Source organism: Nicotiana attenuata, chromosome 7 (genome assembly GCF_001879085.1).
Source record: "Nicotiana attenuata strain UT chromosome 7, NIATTr2, whole genome shotgun sequence".
Classification (NCBI taxonomy): domain Eukaryota; kingdom Viridiplantae; phylum Streptophyta; class Magnoliopsida; order Solanales; family Solanaceae; genus Nicotiana; species Nicotiana attenuata.
In genome coordinates, this window is record NC_031995.1 from 7,003,446 (window position 1) to 7,018,073 (window position 14,628).

The following is a 14,628-nucleotide window of genomic DNA, read 5'->3' on the forward strand; positions in this document are numbered from 1 at the left end:
CCGGGGGAGCAACTCAGACTCCCGCCGCTCGCACACCCGAGCAGGTTGTTCAGGGACTTTAGACACTGGGGGTACCACCAACCCAGCTGATTCTACCTGCTCAAGACTATGTGGTTCCTGTCATGCCTGATGATGAGCAACATAGATTGGAGAGGTTTGGTAGACTTTAGCCTCCAACTTTCAGCGGTGCAGAGGGTGAGGATGCCCAGGGTTTCTTGGATAAGTGTTAGATGATTCTCCGTACAACAGGTATTCTTGAAACCAGTAGGGTCTCGTTCACTACCTTTCAGTTCTCTGGAGCTGCCTTCACTTGGTGGGAGGCTTTTGAGAGGCGTAGGCCTGTTGGTGCAGCGCCCCTTACCTAGCAGTAGTTCTCTGTTCTCTTCCTAGAGAAGTACGTACCGTAGTCCCGCAGAGAGGAGCTGTGCAGGCAGTTTGAGCAGTTGCATCGAGATGATATGACTGTGACACACTATGAGATGAGATTCTTTGAGTTGGACCGTCATGATATCTGGTTGGTTCCCACAGATAGGGAGAGGATCAGAAGGTTCATTGATGGCCTCACATATCAGCTGCAGATTCTTCTAACTAGAGAGAGGGTGTCTGGTGCTTCTTTTGAGGAGGTTGGTGACATTTCTTGGGATATAAAGTCTGTTTGGCGCCATGAGCGATTAGAGAGAGAGGCCAAGAGGCCTCGTGGATCTGGTAGTTTTAGTGGTGTTGCTACGGGAGGTAAGTTTCACCACGGCAGGGGCCGTCCCTTCAGACATGCTAGACGGCTCGTCCAGCTCACCGTGGCGCATCATCTAGCCATGGTTCTCACAGTTCTTAGTAGGGCCACTCATCTCTCAATGCCCTTCCAGCTCAGAGTTCGTCTCATGCGCCATTAGCTCAGGGTTCTTCTATGTTTGGGACTTCTAGCAGGTATCCCGATGCTCGGGGCTTCCTTCAGTCCCCATTGCCAGTGGCCAGTAGAGGTTGCTTCGAGTGTGGAGGTTTGGGTCATATCAAGAGGTTCTGTCCCCGCCTTACGGGAGGTTCATCCCAGCAGAACCCTACTGCCGATGTGCGTGTCTTTGCTTGAATCTAGCGCTGATTTCGTCCCCTCAGGCGCATTCCTGATGCCTTACGCCTTAGACTTATGCCCACACATATTCCCTTTTCCACACCCTATGCCATGCCAATGTTTGCCTTGTGCAGCTTTAGTTGCACTCAACTAGTTCGTGCCTACTTTGTTTCTGCCTTGCCTTAGCATCACAGCCTTATGGCTTGATGCCCCTTGCCGTGTCTTTGTGTCTTCCTTGTCCTACATCGTTGTCAAGCCTTTGCCAATCTACCTTGCCTCCCGCAAGGCCTTGGCAACCACTTACACACATTCTCTTTTGCCTTGGTGTTAAATCCCACTCCATAGCAACACTCTTGCTGCCTCATGACAGCACTCTTGTTATCTTCTTGTTAAAAGAGCTGGACCCTTAACAAACCATTCAAACACATTAAAACTTAATGACCTCATTAAGGCAAACTAAATTAATGAGTCCTAAGGGGTTGACAAGCAATGCCCCTTGGCCTCTCTTCGATTCTGCCACAATTGTATTGATCCCAGCCACTTAGTTCTTTTCTTCAATGGTTATGATATCCATTGTAGCCTTATTAGCTGTAGAAGTCAAAGCATTTACTATTTCCATCATAGGACGGTCTATTTCCTTATGCGGCCATCACAAATGAAATAACCAGTGAATTTACTTCTCTTCTCTTTACAATTTGAAGATCCAGCCTCTTGCTTTTCGTTCTCATTTTATCACGACCTAATTTTCCACAATAGACCGTGATGACGCTCCAAACTCTATTATGCAAGCTAACAACAACTCAACACTATGATGGATAGTATGTAACGCTTCTTAAAATAACCGGTGAAATAAATAGGTGAAAATCGTTCCACAAACATGGTAAAATAATAACATTATTACAAGATATGAAACATGACCAAAATATAAAGATGAATGTTATAACAGTAATACAACCATAAACAACAGTCAACAATCCCCAAAACTTGGTGTCACAAGTGCATGAGAATCTACTGGATTATATAATCCTACTACTACAATTCTCTGGAATTGAACGCAAATAGAGTACAGTAAATGAATAAGAAAAGGACAAGGTGCTGCGGATGGAAGCATATGAAGCAGCTCACCATGAAGTCTCCTCATACCTGTCTCAGTACTAGCACAGATAGTGCAGACGTTTAGTATGAGTACTTAAATATACACATGCCTAGGAAGTATCTACTCTAACCTCGTAAAGTAGTGGCGAGGTTAATGTCGACACGTACTACTATTCCAATAATCAGATATACCTGAGGAGTTACATAGGTATGAGGCATGACAAGTAGCAACGAAGCAGATAAATATGTACAACATGCTTTTCAATAATATAACCAAATTTGATATCATCAAATACCAATTTCTATCTCGAATAGAGTTTATGGGACCAATATCAGATACGAAATGCCAAATCCGAGTCACAATTGTCATGTATGCACTGACTCTCTATTGAAATATTTTATATAATCTTGCCGAGGTGAATGACTTGATCCTATAAGAATGGTGCTGCGGAGATCAGTCTGATCCGATAAGAATATAACTAATGTGTTTTATTAAGAGTACTAATAAGGCGAACAACCCAATCCCATAAGAGTACTAGAACTTCCAAAAACGTAAGTATAATACGGGAATAAATTCATAAGATAAAGTAAAATTTCACGGCTAATCAAGTATCACATCAAGTCTTTAGAATAGCAAGGATCGGTAAAATACTCAAGTATTGTCTCAGACTAAATCATGAATATTAAATCATTTAAGTAGGCGAGATTAATTCAAATAGTAAAGCTAACGAATGGTATAAGCCTAAGTCTATCCTAACGTGTCAAAATCTAGCATACACACTTATGCACGTCACCTCGTACGTACGTAGCTCCAATAACACATAGCAAATAGATGATAGAACACATATGGGGATAAGTTCCCTTATACAAGGTTAGGCAAGAGACTTATCTCGCTCCGAAATCTGATAATAGGCTCCAACAACAATCTAACATATCAATCTAATACCGAACAACCCGAAACTAGCCAAAGAACGTGCAAATCTACAAAAACTTACTCAAGATCCCATAATTTATCAAGAATAAATAATTTTCAACCCCGCACGAAATGTCTAAAAAAGTGCACCTCAGGCCCGCACGCCTGATTTCAGAAATTCTCGATTAGATGTTACCCATAGCACGGTGAACGCAAATACATAATTTGTTCTCTAATCCATGTCCAATTTCGTGATCAAATGCACTTTATACCAAATTCTAGGGTTCTTCCAAAATCCAAAAATATTCAACAATTTCCATATATTGCCATGTTAAATTCCATATATAATTCATGTATTTAGCTCACAACAAGATGGAATCACTTAACTTTTGTTAGATGATAAAAATGGCTCTTCAAGAACACCCCAAATCGCCCTTGGCATGAGAGAAATGAAAATAAAATGAGCCAAGTTCGAGCTCACAAATTTTAAGCTTCTGTCAGGCCTTTTTTCGCGTTCGTAGACCACCTACTGCATACCCATAGGACATTGAGCCCAAACCTTCACATCGTGGAAGCCCAATGCGTTTGCGAAGGCCAGATGCTGCCAGCCCTCACTTCCCTTATTCGTGTTCGCGAAGTCCTTATCGTGTTCATGAAAAAGGACCAGGTTCTTCATCGCGTTCGCAAGGCCTCCTTCGCATTTGTGAATAGAAAAATCTGCCCCTCCAGCATCCCTTCTTTGAAATTGCGATCCCTCTTCGGCGATCACGAAGAACACCTCCACCAGCAGCAATAACTACTGCCCGAAACCCCTCGAATGACCCGAAACCACCGCGCAACTTACTTCAGCCCCCAAAAACCCGTCCAATCATACCAACAAGTTTAGATGCATATTATAAACTTTCCTAGTAGTGCCAATCTAAATGCCAAAACACGAAATAATCATCAAACATCCCATTCTTCCAACTTTCAAACATAAGAACTACCAACTTACGCTAGAAGCATCCGATTCACTCCCGAGCACCTAGGGCCAACTCTGAATCATCCGACTAAGTCCAAATATCCATGACAAACTCACTCGAGCTTTTAGAACACAAATCCAAGTTCGGATTCCCACAATTCCTCTTCAAACCAACTTTTCTAACCCTTAACTTTCAAAATTGCCAACATCCGACATAGGGCGCCGAAGCAATCCCGGACCATCCAAGACTCGACAAGAATATATTCCAAAGTTCAAAATCACCATACGAACCTATTGGAACCTTCAAATTCCATTTCTGAGATCGTTCACTCAAAATGTTCACTTTAGTCAAACTTGGCTACCTTAGGCCACTATCATAAAACTAAGTGTTCCAAATTCAGCCTGAACCCTTCCGGAATCAAACCAATCGTGCCCACAAATCATAAAACTAGAAAAGCACATAAGGAAAATCTCAAATAGGGGAATGGAGTTTTAGAAAGAAAAATAACCGACCGATTTGTTATATTCTCCACCTCTTAAACAATCGTTTATCCTCAAACGAGTTTTGAATCATACTTGGAATACCGAATAAGTGTGGATATCTGCTCTGGTTTTACTCTTTGGCATCCCAAGTCACATCCCCTATTGAGTGACCTCTCCATTGACCTTCATGATCAAAATCTCCTTAGACCTCATCTTATGAATCGGTCTATCAACAATGGTGACTGGAAGCCTATATGCAACCTCACCAACTTGCTCCAAAACCTTGAGCGTGCTGATGAAACTTGGACTCAACTTGTCTCGCTTCCTGAATCTTAGGATACTCTTCATAGGAGAGACCGTCAGAAGTAGCTTCTTACCCTCCAAAAATTACCAATCAAACGCTTTCTAATTTGCGTAACTCTTTGGACTGAGTTGTGCGAAGTCTCTCCTGAATCAACTTCACCTTATCTAAGGCATCCTTTACCAAATCAGTACCATACAACCTAGCCTCGGTGGGATCAAATCAACCAAATGGGAATGACATCGTCGGCAATACAAAGCCTCAAACAGAGCCATCTCAATGCTGGGCTGATAGCTATTATTTTATGAAAACTCGGTCAATGGCAAGAATCGGTCCCACTGCCCTCCACAATCATGCACACATGCCCTCAGCATATGATGTAGAATCTGAACTGTTCGCTCCGAATGCCTGCCAGTCTGTGGATGAAAGGTCGTGTTGAGCTTTACCTAGGTACCTAAGTCACACGGTACCGCTCTCCAAAAATACTGAACTAAGTGCATCGATCTGAAATAATGGAAATAGACACGCCATGCAACTAGACGATCTCTTGACGGTAAAATTGATCCAGCTTCTCTAAAGTATAAGAATTCATGACCAAAATAAAGCGTGCAGACTTAGTCAGCTATCGACAATGACCCATCAGCTATCGACAATGACCCATACAACATCAAATTCTCAATGTTCACAGTCAACATACCACAAAATCCATAGTGATGTGCTCTTATTTCCACTCCGGTATAACCATCTGCTAAAGAAAACCACCTATCCTTTGGTGCTCAAACATAACCTGCTAGTAATTCAGACACCTCGATACATATTAAACTATGTCCTTATTCATCCACCGCCACTATGTCACGACCCAAACCGATCGGCCGTGATGAGTGCCCGAGTTCTACCCGTCGAACACCCCTAAGCATACGTCTAAACAGGAAATAAGTGTAGGTCATGCATAACGACTGGCGATAAACTACTGATTCATGTAAATAACATACGCAGGAAAACATGCCCAACAGACATATATACATACATATACGAAATATGGTAGGGGAAGCCAACAAGACCATATACTATCCGACTGTACATGACTATCTACAGACCTATAATAGTGTGTACAAATGTATAAAGGACGGGACTAGGCCATTTCATGCCCATATATGTATACAAAAGTATCGTACCAAAACCCAATAGCAGCTCCGGATAAAATGGAGCACACCAACTATCGCTGAGGAAGGATCCTAAGAAGGGGGACCATTAGCCTATCTACCTGCACCTGCAAGCATGAAACATAGGCCCCCAGGCAATAGGGGCATCATTACGAATAATGTACCAAGTATGTAAGGCATAAAAATCAGTATATAAAAGACATGAAAGAAACATGGAGTAAAGGACTCCACCTGTAAGCTTGTATAGCTTTGTGAATCATAAAACATTTATAATGTCATGCATATGCATATAAATGTCATATCATGCATAGGTATATGCATACATAACATCATCAAGCCTCTGAGGGCAATGCATCATATCATCTTGGCCTTAGTGGGTGAACTCATCAATTTATGCCAGCAGATCAGGTGGTGGTGCGTATATAACGCCATAACCTTTCCCCATACCCCATATACATATACTATATTCATATATAACGTCATCTGGTCATGGGTCAGTATACATGTATAAATTAATGCAATTCATAATGAAGTAAGTCAATAATATCTCTTGGAATGTCATGACACCCATGAACAAACGATATGATAGTAGGACATATGAGGAATCAAGAACATAGGCAACCCTAGTACTACTAAAAATAGAATCATTTGTGAAAGTTGCGTGGTTGATCGGTTTGTTTTATCATATAGATCATGCAAAAAGGAAAGAAGGGATATCCTTAACATACCTCAAGTCGTCAATGCAACTTAACAACAAGCTTGTAGAGTGCTTACGGGTAAGTTTATGGTCTTATTTTTGTCGTAAAACCCTTGTAGAGAGCTTAAGGGTAAGTTTATGGTCTTATTTTGGTCGTGAACTGTGGAAAAATGAAGAAAGAGGAAAAATAGGGGATATATATCCACTTTTGAAAAGTCAAAGAGGTGCTAGCTTGGCACCCTAGCCTTGGCCCTTCTTCCGACGCTTATATCTTTTTATCCGGATGTTGTATGAACGAACGAGTAAGAGAGTTGGAAAATACATTTCAAAAACTTTAGTTTGGTATAAAATATATACAAAAAGGCTTCATATAGCACACGAAATGTATTTCTCAAAAAGCTTCATTACAAGGCAAATCCTTAGTCGGTTTTTCCGCAACTTAAATCCGATTTTCCCAAGCATTATATTTTATATCCAAATATTATATATAGTCATATTATGACTTTAAACCAATTTAAATCATGTTTAACAAGTGCCATATTCATTATATGTCACCTTGGGATGCACAATGTGTAACAATCTTCCGCCTTAGAGACATTCGTCCTCGAATGTTAAACTCCTAGAGATCTATAGAACTTTTGGCAGAGTCTCCTCTATAATGGTACTACTACCAACCTATCACGTGGAAAACCCAACAATACAAAGCCACACAGGGCCACAATAATCAATAACACCAATGACCTCACACGACCAATGACAATAACTAACATAAGAATCCAGTATCATATACGTACATAAACGCTGTGATGTGTCAGTCCGATCCTCCTCCGAAAGCGGAAACAAGTGAGGATACCTAGTCCTCATGTCTTCTTCAGCTTCCCAAGTCATCTCCTACACATTCTTGTTTCTCCAAAGTACTTTTACCGAAGCTACATCCTTAGTTCTCAATCTCCGAAATTCTCTATCTAGTATAGCAATGGGAGCTTCCTCATATGATCGCTGCTCCGTGACCTGAACATCGTCAACTGGAATGACTATAGAAGGATCTCCAATACACTTACGGAGCATAGAAAAATGAAATACCGGATGTACAGATTCCAACTTGGAAGGCAAGTCTAACTCATATGCTACCTAGCCTAATTTGCCTATAATCTTATATGTTCCAACGTATCGAGGGCTAAGCTTTACTTTCTTATCAAATCTCATGATGCCTTTCATCGGTGATACATTTAGGAATATCGAGTCATCTACCTGAAACGCCAAGTCTCATCGTCGATTATTTGCATAGGACTTCTGACGACTCTAAGCTGCTAATAGTCTTTCCCGTATAAGCTTAATCTTCTCAACTGCCTGTTGTACCAAAACTGCTCCTACTAAATTAGTTTCCCCAACCTCGAACCATCCGATAGGTGACCTACACTTCCATCCATAAAGAGCTTCATATGGAGCCATCTGAATGCTGGAATGATAGCTATTATTATATACGAACTCAATAAGTGGAAGATGATCATCCCAGCTACCCCTGAGGTCTATAACACAAGCCATATCATATCCTCCAGTGTTTGAATAGTATCTTCAGCCTAATTATCTATCTGGATGAAATGTTGTACTAAGACTTACTTGAGTCCCCAATCCTTTTTGGAAGGGCCTCCAGAAATTAGTTGTATACTGAGCACCTCTTTATGAGATAATAGATATAGGGACACCATGAAGTTGTACTACCTCCTTAATGTAAATCCTTGCATAGTCCTCTTCTGAATACGTAGTCCCGACAGGCGGAAAATGGGTTGATTTTGTCTATCAATAATAACCTATATAGAAATGAACTTACGCTAGGTACGAGGTAAGCCTATGATGAAATCCATATTAATTACTTCCTATTCTCAAGTCAGAATCTCTATAGCCTGCAATAATCCATCGGATCTCTGATGGTCAATCTTAACCTCCTGTCAATTAGGGCACTGAGCAACAAACTCTACTATGTCTTTCATCCCACCAGTATATTTCCCTGATATCATGATACATCATCGTTGCTCCTGGATGAACAGAATAACGAGAATAGTGAGTTTCTCCCATAAGCTACTGGCGCAGCCCTGCCACATTAGAAACACATAATCGACCTCGATATTTGGGGACTCCATCTCCTGTAATCTCAAATGGTGTCTTATACTTTTGAGGGACTTTATCTTTGTAATGAGCTAGCACAAGATCCTCATACCGACATTCCTTCACTTCAGTTACTAAAGAGGATGTTGTCGCGTCCTGAATAGTACCTTTGGTATCACTTGAATCCAGCAATTGAACTCCAAGATTAGCTAGCTAATGATCTCACGGGCTATATCACTCTTCTATGGCTGTAAATATGATAGGCTACCCATAGATCTATGGCTGAGGGCGTAGTCTACTACATTCGCCTTGATTGGATGGTATAAAATATCAACATCTCTTTTATTAGCTCCAACCATCGCCTCCGACGTAAATTCAATTCGTTTTTTCTTGAAGACATACTAAAGGCTCTTCTGTTCGTACATATATCAACATGAATTCCATACAAATCGTGCCTCCACGTCTTTAGTACATGAATCATCGCGGCTAACTCTAAATCGTGGGTTGGGTAATTCTTCTCATTCTTTCTTAGTTGTCTAGAAACATAAGCTACAATCTTACTATTCTGCATCAGTACACAACCCAATCCAACACCCAAAGCGTCACAACAGATAGCATAACCATCGGTTCCCTTTGGGAGTGTCAAAACCGGCGCGGAAGTCAATCTATCTTTCAATGCCTGTAAACTCCACTTACAAGAATCAGTCCATTGAAACTTAGTTACCTTGTGAGTCAACTTTGTCAATGGTGCTGAAAGAGAAGAAAAACCCTATACAAATCTCCTGTAATAAGCTGCCAAACCCAGGAAGCTAGGAACCTCCATCGGTGTCGTGGGTTTAGGTCAAGTCCTCACCGCCTCAATCTTTTGTGTATCAACCCCGATACCTTTAACTGAAATAATATGTCCAAGGAAAGCTACAGAATTCAACCAGTATTCTCATTTAGAGAATTTGCATACAACATCCTTTCTTGTAGAACTCTCAGCATAGTACGCAAATGATCTGCACGCTCAGCCTCTGAATGGGAGTAAACCAAAACATCATCTATAAATACAATCACGAATAAATCTGGAAAGGGTATGAACATATGGTTCATCTCCACGAATACTGCTGGGGCATTGGTCAAACCGAACGACATAACACGAAACTCAAAGTGCTTGTATGTGGTCGTGAATGCTATCTTCAGAATATCTTTCTCTTTAACCCTTACCTGATGATACTCATACCTCAAGTCTATCTTCGAGAAACACCTGGCACCCTACAATTGATCAAATAAATCATCAATCCTCAGGAGCGAGTAGTTATTCTTGATTGTCGCCTTATTCAACTGCCTAAAATCTATACAGATCCGCAAGGAACCATCTTTCTTTCTCACAAATGACACTGGTGCTCCCCACGGTTATGTAGTAGGTATGACAAAGCTTTTTTCGAGCAAATCCCTCGATTGTTCTTTCAACTCTCTGAGCTCTGCATGTTCCATTTGATAAGGAGGAATAGATATCGGCTGAGTATCTGGTAATAGGTCAATAGAAAACTCAATCTCCCGCTCTGGCAGAAGGCATGTAAGCTTATCGAGAAAAACATCGGGAAACTCATTAACCACTAGGATAGACTGAAGGGTAGGTGACTCTGCTTTCACATCATGTATCCGAACTAAGTGATAAATATAGCCTTTTAAGACCATCTTTCTTGCCTTGAGATAGGAAATAAACCTACCTATCAACGATGCAGTATTAACTTTCCACTTTAGAACTGGCTCCCCTAGAAACTAGAAGCGAATCCATACCCATTGTAGTATCAAAGTTAGCGTAACAAGAAGCCGACCAATCCATACCCATTGTAGTATCAAATTCTACCAAATCTAACTCAATCATGTCTGCTATTGTAGAACAACTATGAACTACTAATATACAATCTCTACATACCTGTTTAGCTATCACTGGATGCCAATAGGTGTAGACACATCAAAAGGTTTAATCAACTCAGGTTCTATCCCAAACTTACTAGCAGCTAACGAAGTGACGTACGATAAGGTGGAACTTGGATCAATCAATGCATATAGATCACATGAGAAGACTGATAATATACCTGTAATAACATCAGGTGAAGACTCCTGGTCTTGTCGACCCGCTAATGCATAAATGTGGTTTTGAGGACCGCTCGAGCTAGTTGCTCCACTTTTGCCTCTACCACGACCGTCTGGTTCCTGTGAACCTTGACCAAGGTGGCGTACTAATGATGATGAACCAAATACAGATCCAGCTGGCTGAACTATACCTGCATCACCTCTCGTAGGAAAATTTCTCATAACATGGCCTGGATAACCACAAGTATAACAAACACCTAAACCCACAAGGCACTGCTCGGCATAATGCTTACCATACTAAGAACATCGTGGCAAGGGCGGCCTCATTTGACTTGACTCATCCCTATACTGAGAACTAGAGGCCTTCAAACTCTAACTGGGCCATGAATATGTGGAACAATCAAATATCCTACCCGCAAACTATGGGGGTTCACTAGCCGATGGTGGGATGGATACCTCGGGTATTGTTGTCTTTGAACAACTCAAAACACTCTAGAAGGACCTAAAAATCTCGCTCTCTTACTCTAGCCCCTATCATTCTCATGATCGGCCCTTTGCTTCTGCTTACGCTCATCTACACCCTGAGCGTATACGAGAAATATCAATGCCTGGCTGAAGTGGGACCAACATACAGTCATTAAGCAGGTGGGGCTCCAACCTCATCACGAACCGGTGAACCCGATGCTCCATCTTAGCTACAATAGTGGGATCATACCTAGCCAAAGAATCAAACTGAAGGTTGTACTCCTGAACACTCATATTACCCTACCGAAGGGTCAAGAACCTATCAATTCTAGCCCGTCTAAGCTCTGGTGGAAAATAATAAGGAAGAAAAGCCTTTGCAAACTCATGCCATACTGTTGGAAGGGTATACTCACCTTTGGAAAACTCCCAAGACTCGTACCAATTAACTGCAACCTCCCGAAGTCTATATGGAGATAGCTCAACTGATTGAGTTGTAGTGGCCTTCACTACCCTCAAAGTTCTCCGCATCGTATCGATAAATACCCGAGGGTCCTTGTTTGGATCTGCTCCAGTGAACACAGGAGGGTCCAAATAAATGAAATCACGAACCCTCGCACTGATGGCCCTATATGCATGTCCAACACCTACCTCTTGGCGCCGAGCCTATACAGTCACTAATCAAGTCAATAGCTGAATAACATCTCTCATATCCTTATCCAGTGCATCTGGCTGAGGAGCTGGGGGTACTGGGGTGGTTGCTGGAGTTGGTGCCCCTCTGATCTCCTTTGGAGAGGGCGGGGTATGTGAAGTCTGAGATGGAATCTCACTCTGAGACTCTCCCCGAGCCCTGGCAACTCTGGCGCTCGACTCGTAGTCTCATCAGCCGCGAACTTGCCCTTCATGGTGGCAGTAGCCTTCTTAGGCATCGCTGAAAAAATAACATATCATTAGGAAAATAAACCCTTATATAGCATGATCTAAGATAACAAGAGAATGTAACATCATATATGTCTTGTTGCCTCTTGTTTTTGAGTGTAGTGCACAACACACTCATAAACAAGACTCTACTAGACACGGTATGTAGAGAACCCTAGGACAGAACTGCTCTGATTGCACTTTTGTCACGACCAAAACCGATAGGCCGTGATGAGTGCTCGAGTTCTACCTGTCAAACACCCCTAAGCATACGTCTAAGATATAAATAAGAAATAAGTGTAGGTCATGCATAGCTCTTGGCAATAAACTACTGATTTCTGTGAATAACATACGCGGGAAAACATGCCCAAAAGATATATATACATATATACGGAATACGGTAGGGCAAGCCGACAAGGCCACATACTATCCAACTATACATGACTGTCTACAGACCTCTAATAGAGTGTAAAATTGAATAAAGGATGGGACAGTACCCCGTGATACCCATATATGTATACAAAAATATCGTACCAAAACCTTATAAAAGTTTCGGATCAAATGAAGCACACCAACTCGCTGAGCAATGATCCTAAGAAGGGGGACCGTCTGCCTGTCTACCTGCACCTCCGGCATGAAACGCAGGCCCCTAGGAAATAGGGGCATCAGTACTTATAATTTACTGAGTATGTAAGGCACAAAAATCAGTATATAATAGATATGAAAGAAATATACAGTAGAGGACTTAACCTGTAAGTCTGCATAGCTCTGTGAATCATGAAACATTTATAATGTCATTAATATGGGTATAAATTTCATATCATGCATTTGTTTATGCATACATAACATCATCAATCCTCTGAGGGCAACCCATCATATCATCTCGGCTCCAGTGGGCGAAATCATCAACGTATGCCAGCTGATCAGGTGGTGGTGCGTATATAATGCCATAACCTTTCCCCATACCCCATATACATATACTATATGCGTATATAATGCCATCTAGTCATAGGTCATTATACATGTATAAATGAATGCAATGCATAATGAAGTAAGTCAATAGGATCTCTCGGAATGTCATGAGACCTATGGATAGACGATATGATAGTAGGACATATGGGGAATCAAGAACATAGTCAACCCTAGTACTTCTAAGAACAGAAACATTTGTGAAAGTTGTGTGCTTGCTCGTTTCGTTGAATCATATGGATCATGCCAAAAGGAAAGAAGGGATAGCCTTAACATACCTCAAATTGTCAATGCAACTCAACAACGAGATTATGACAACTAGCGCGTCAACCCTATAACAAAGAGATTATGACATGTACAACTTAGATGGCACTAGTATATTACGTCTCTCAAACGATAATTCGATTCTAAAATAAAACTGGTAGCATTTCCCCTGGTTTTACTGCTCCCTCAAGCATACTAGAGGCGTGAAAACAACACAATACAACCAGCAACTCAAAAACAACCTAACCACTCTTCAGCACCTTTAATACAACAAGAAACCTACATATACCGTAACACACCCAATCAAAAAGTTATCAATAAGCCTGAAATTGCGACGACGAGTGACCAGCCCACTACCCTACCACACGTAGCATTTCTCCATGCTCTTTATCCTTGAAAACTCCATAAATCAGCAGCACAATAGGCCACCACGAGTTTTTGACAACTAGCGCGTCAATGGATCATGCCAAAAGGAAAGAAATGATAGCCTTAACATACCTCAAATAGTCAATGCAACTCAACAGCAAGATTATGACAACTAGCGCGTCAACCTACAACAAAGAGATTATGACATGTACAACTTAGATAGTGCTAGTATATCACGTATCTTAAACGATAATTCGATTCTAAAATAAAACAGGCAGCATTTCCCCTAATTTTACTGCTTCCTCAAGCATACTATAGGCATGAAAACAACACAATACAACCAGCAACTCAAAAACAACCTAACCACTCTTCGGCACCTTTAATAAAACAAAAAACCCACATATACCATAATCACACAATCAACAAGTTATCAATTAGCCTGAAACTGTAACGGCGAGCGACCATCCCACTACCCTGCCACATGTAGCATTTCTCCACGCTCTTTATCCTTCCAAACTCCATAAATCAGCAGCACAATAGGCCAACATGAGTTTATGACAACTAGCGCATCAATGGATCATGCTATAAGGAAAGAAGGGATAGCCTTGACATACCTCAAATCGTCAATGCAACTCAACAACAAGATTATGACAACTAGTGCGTCAACCCTATAACAAAGAGATTATGACATGTACAACTTAGATGACGCTAGTATAACACTTATCTCAAACGATAATTCAATTCTAAAATAAAACGGGAAGCATTTCCCCTGATTTTAC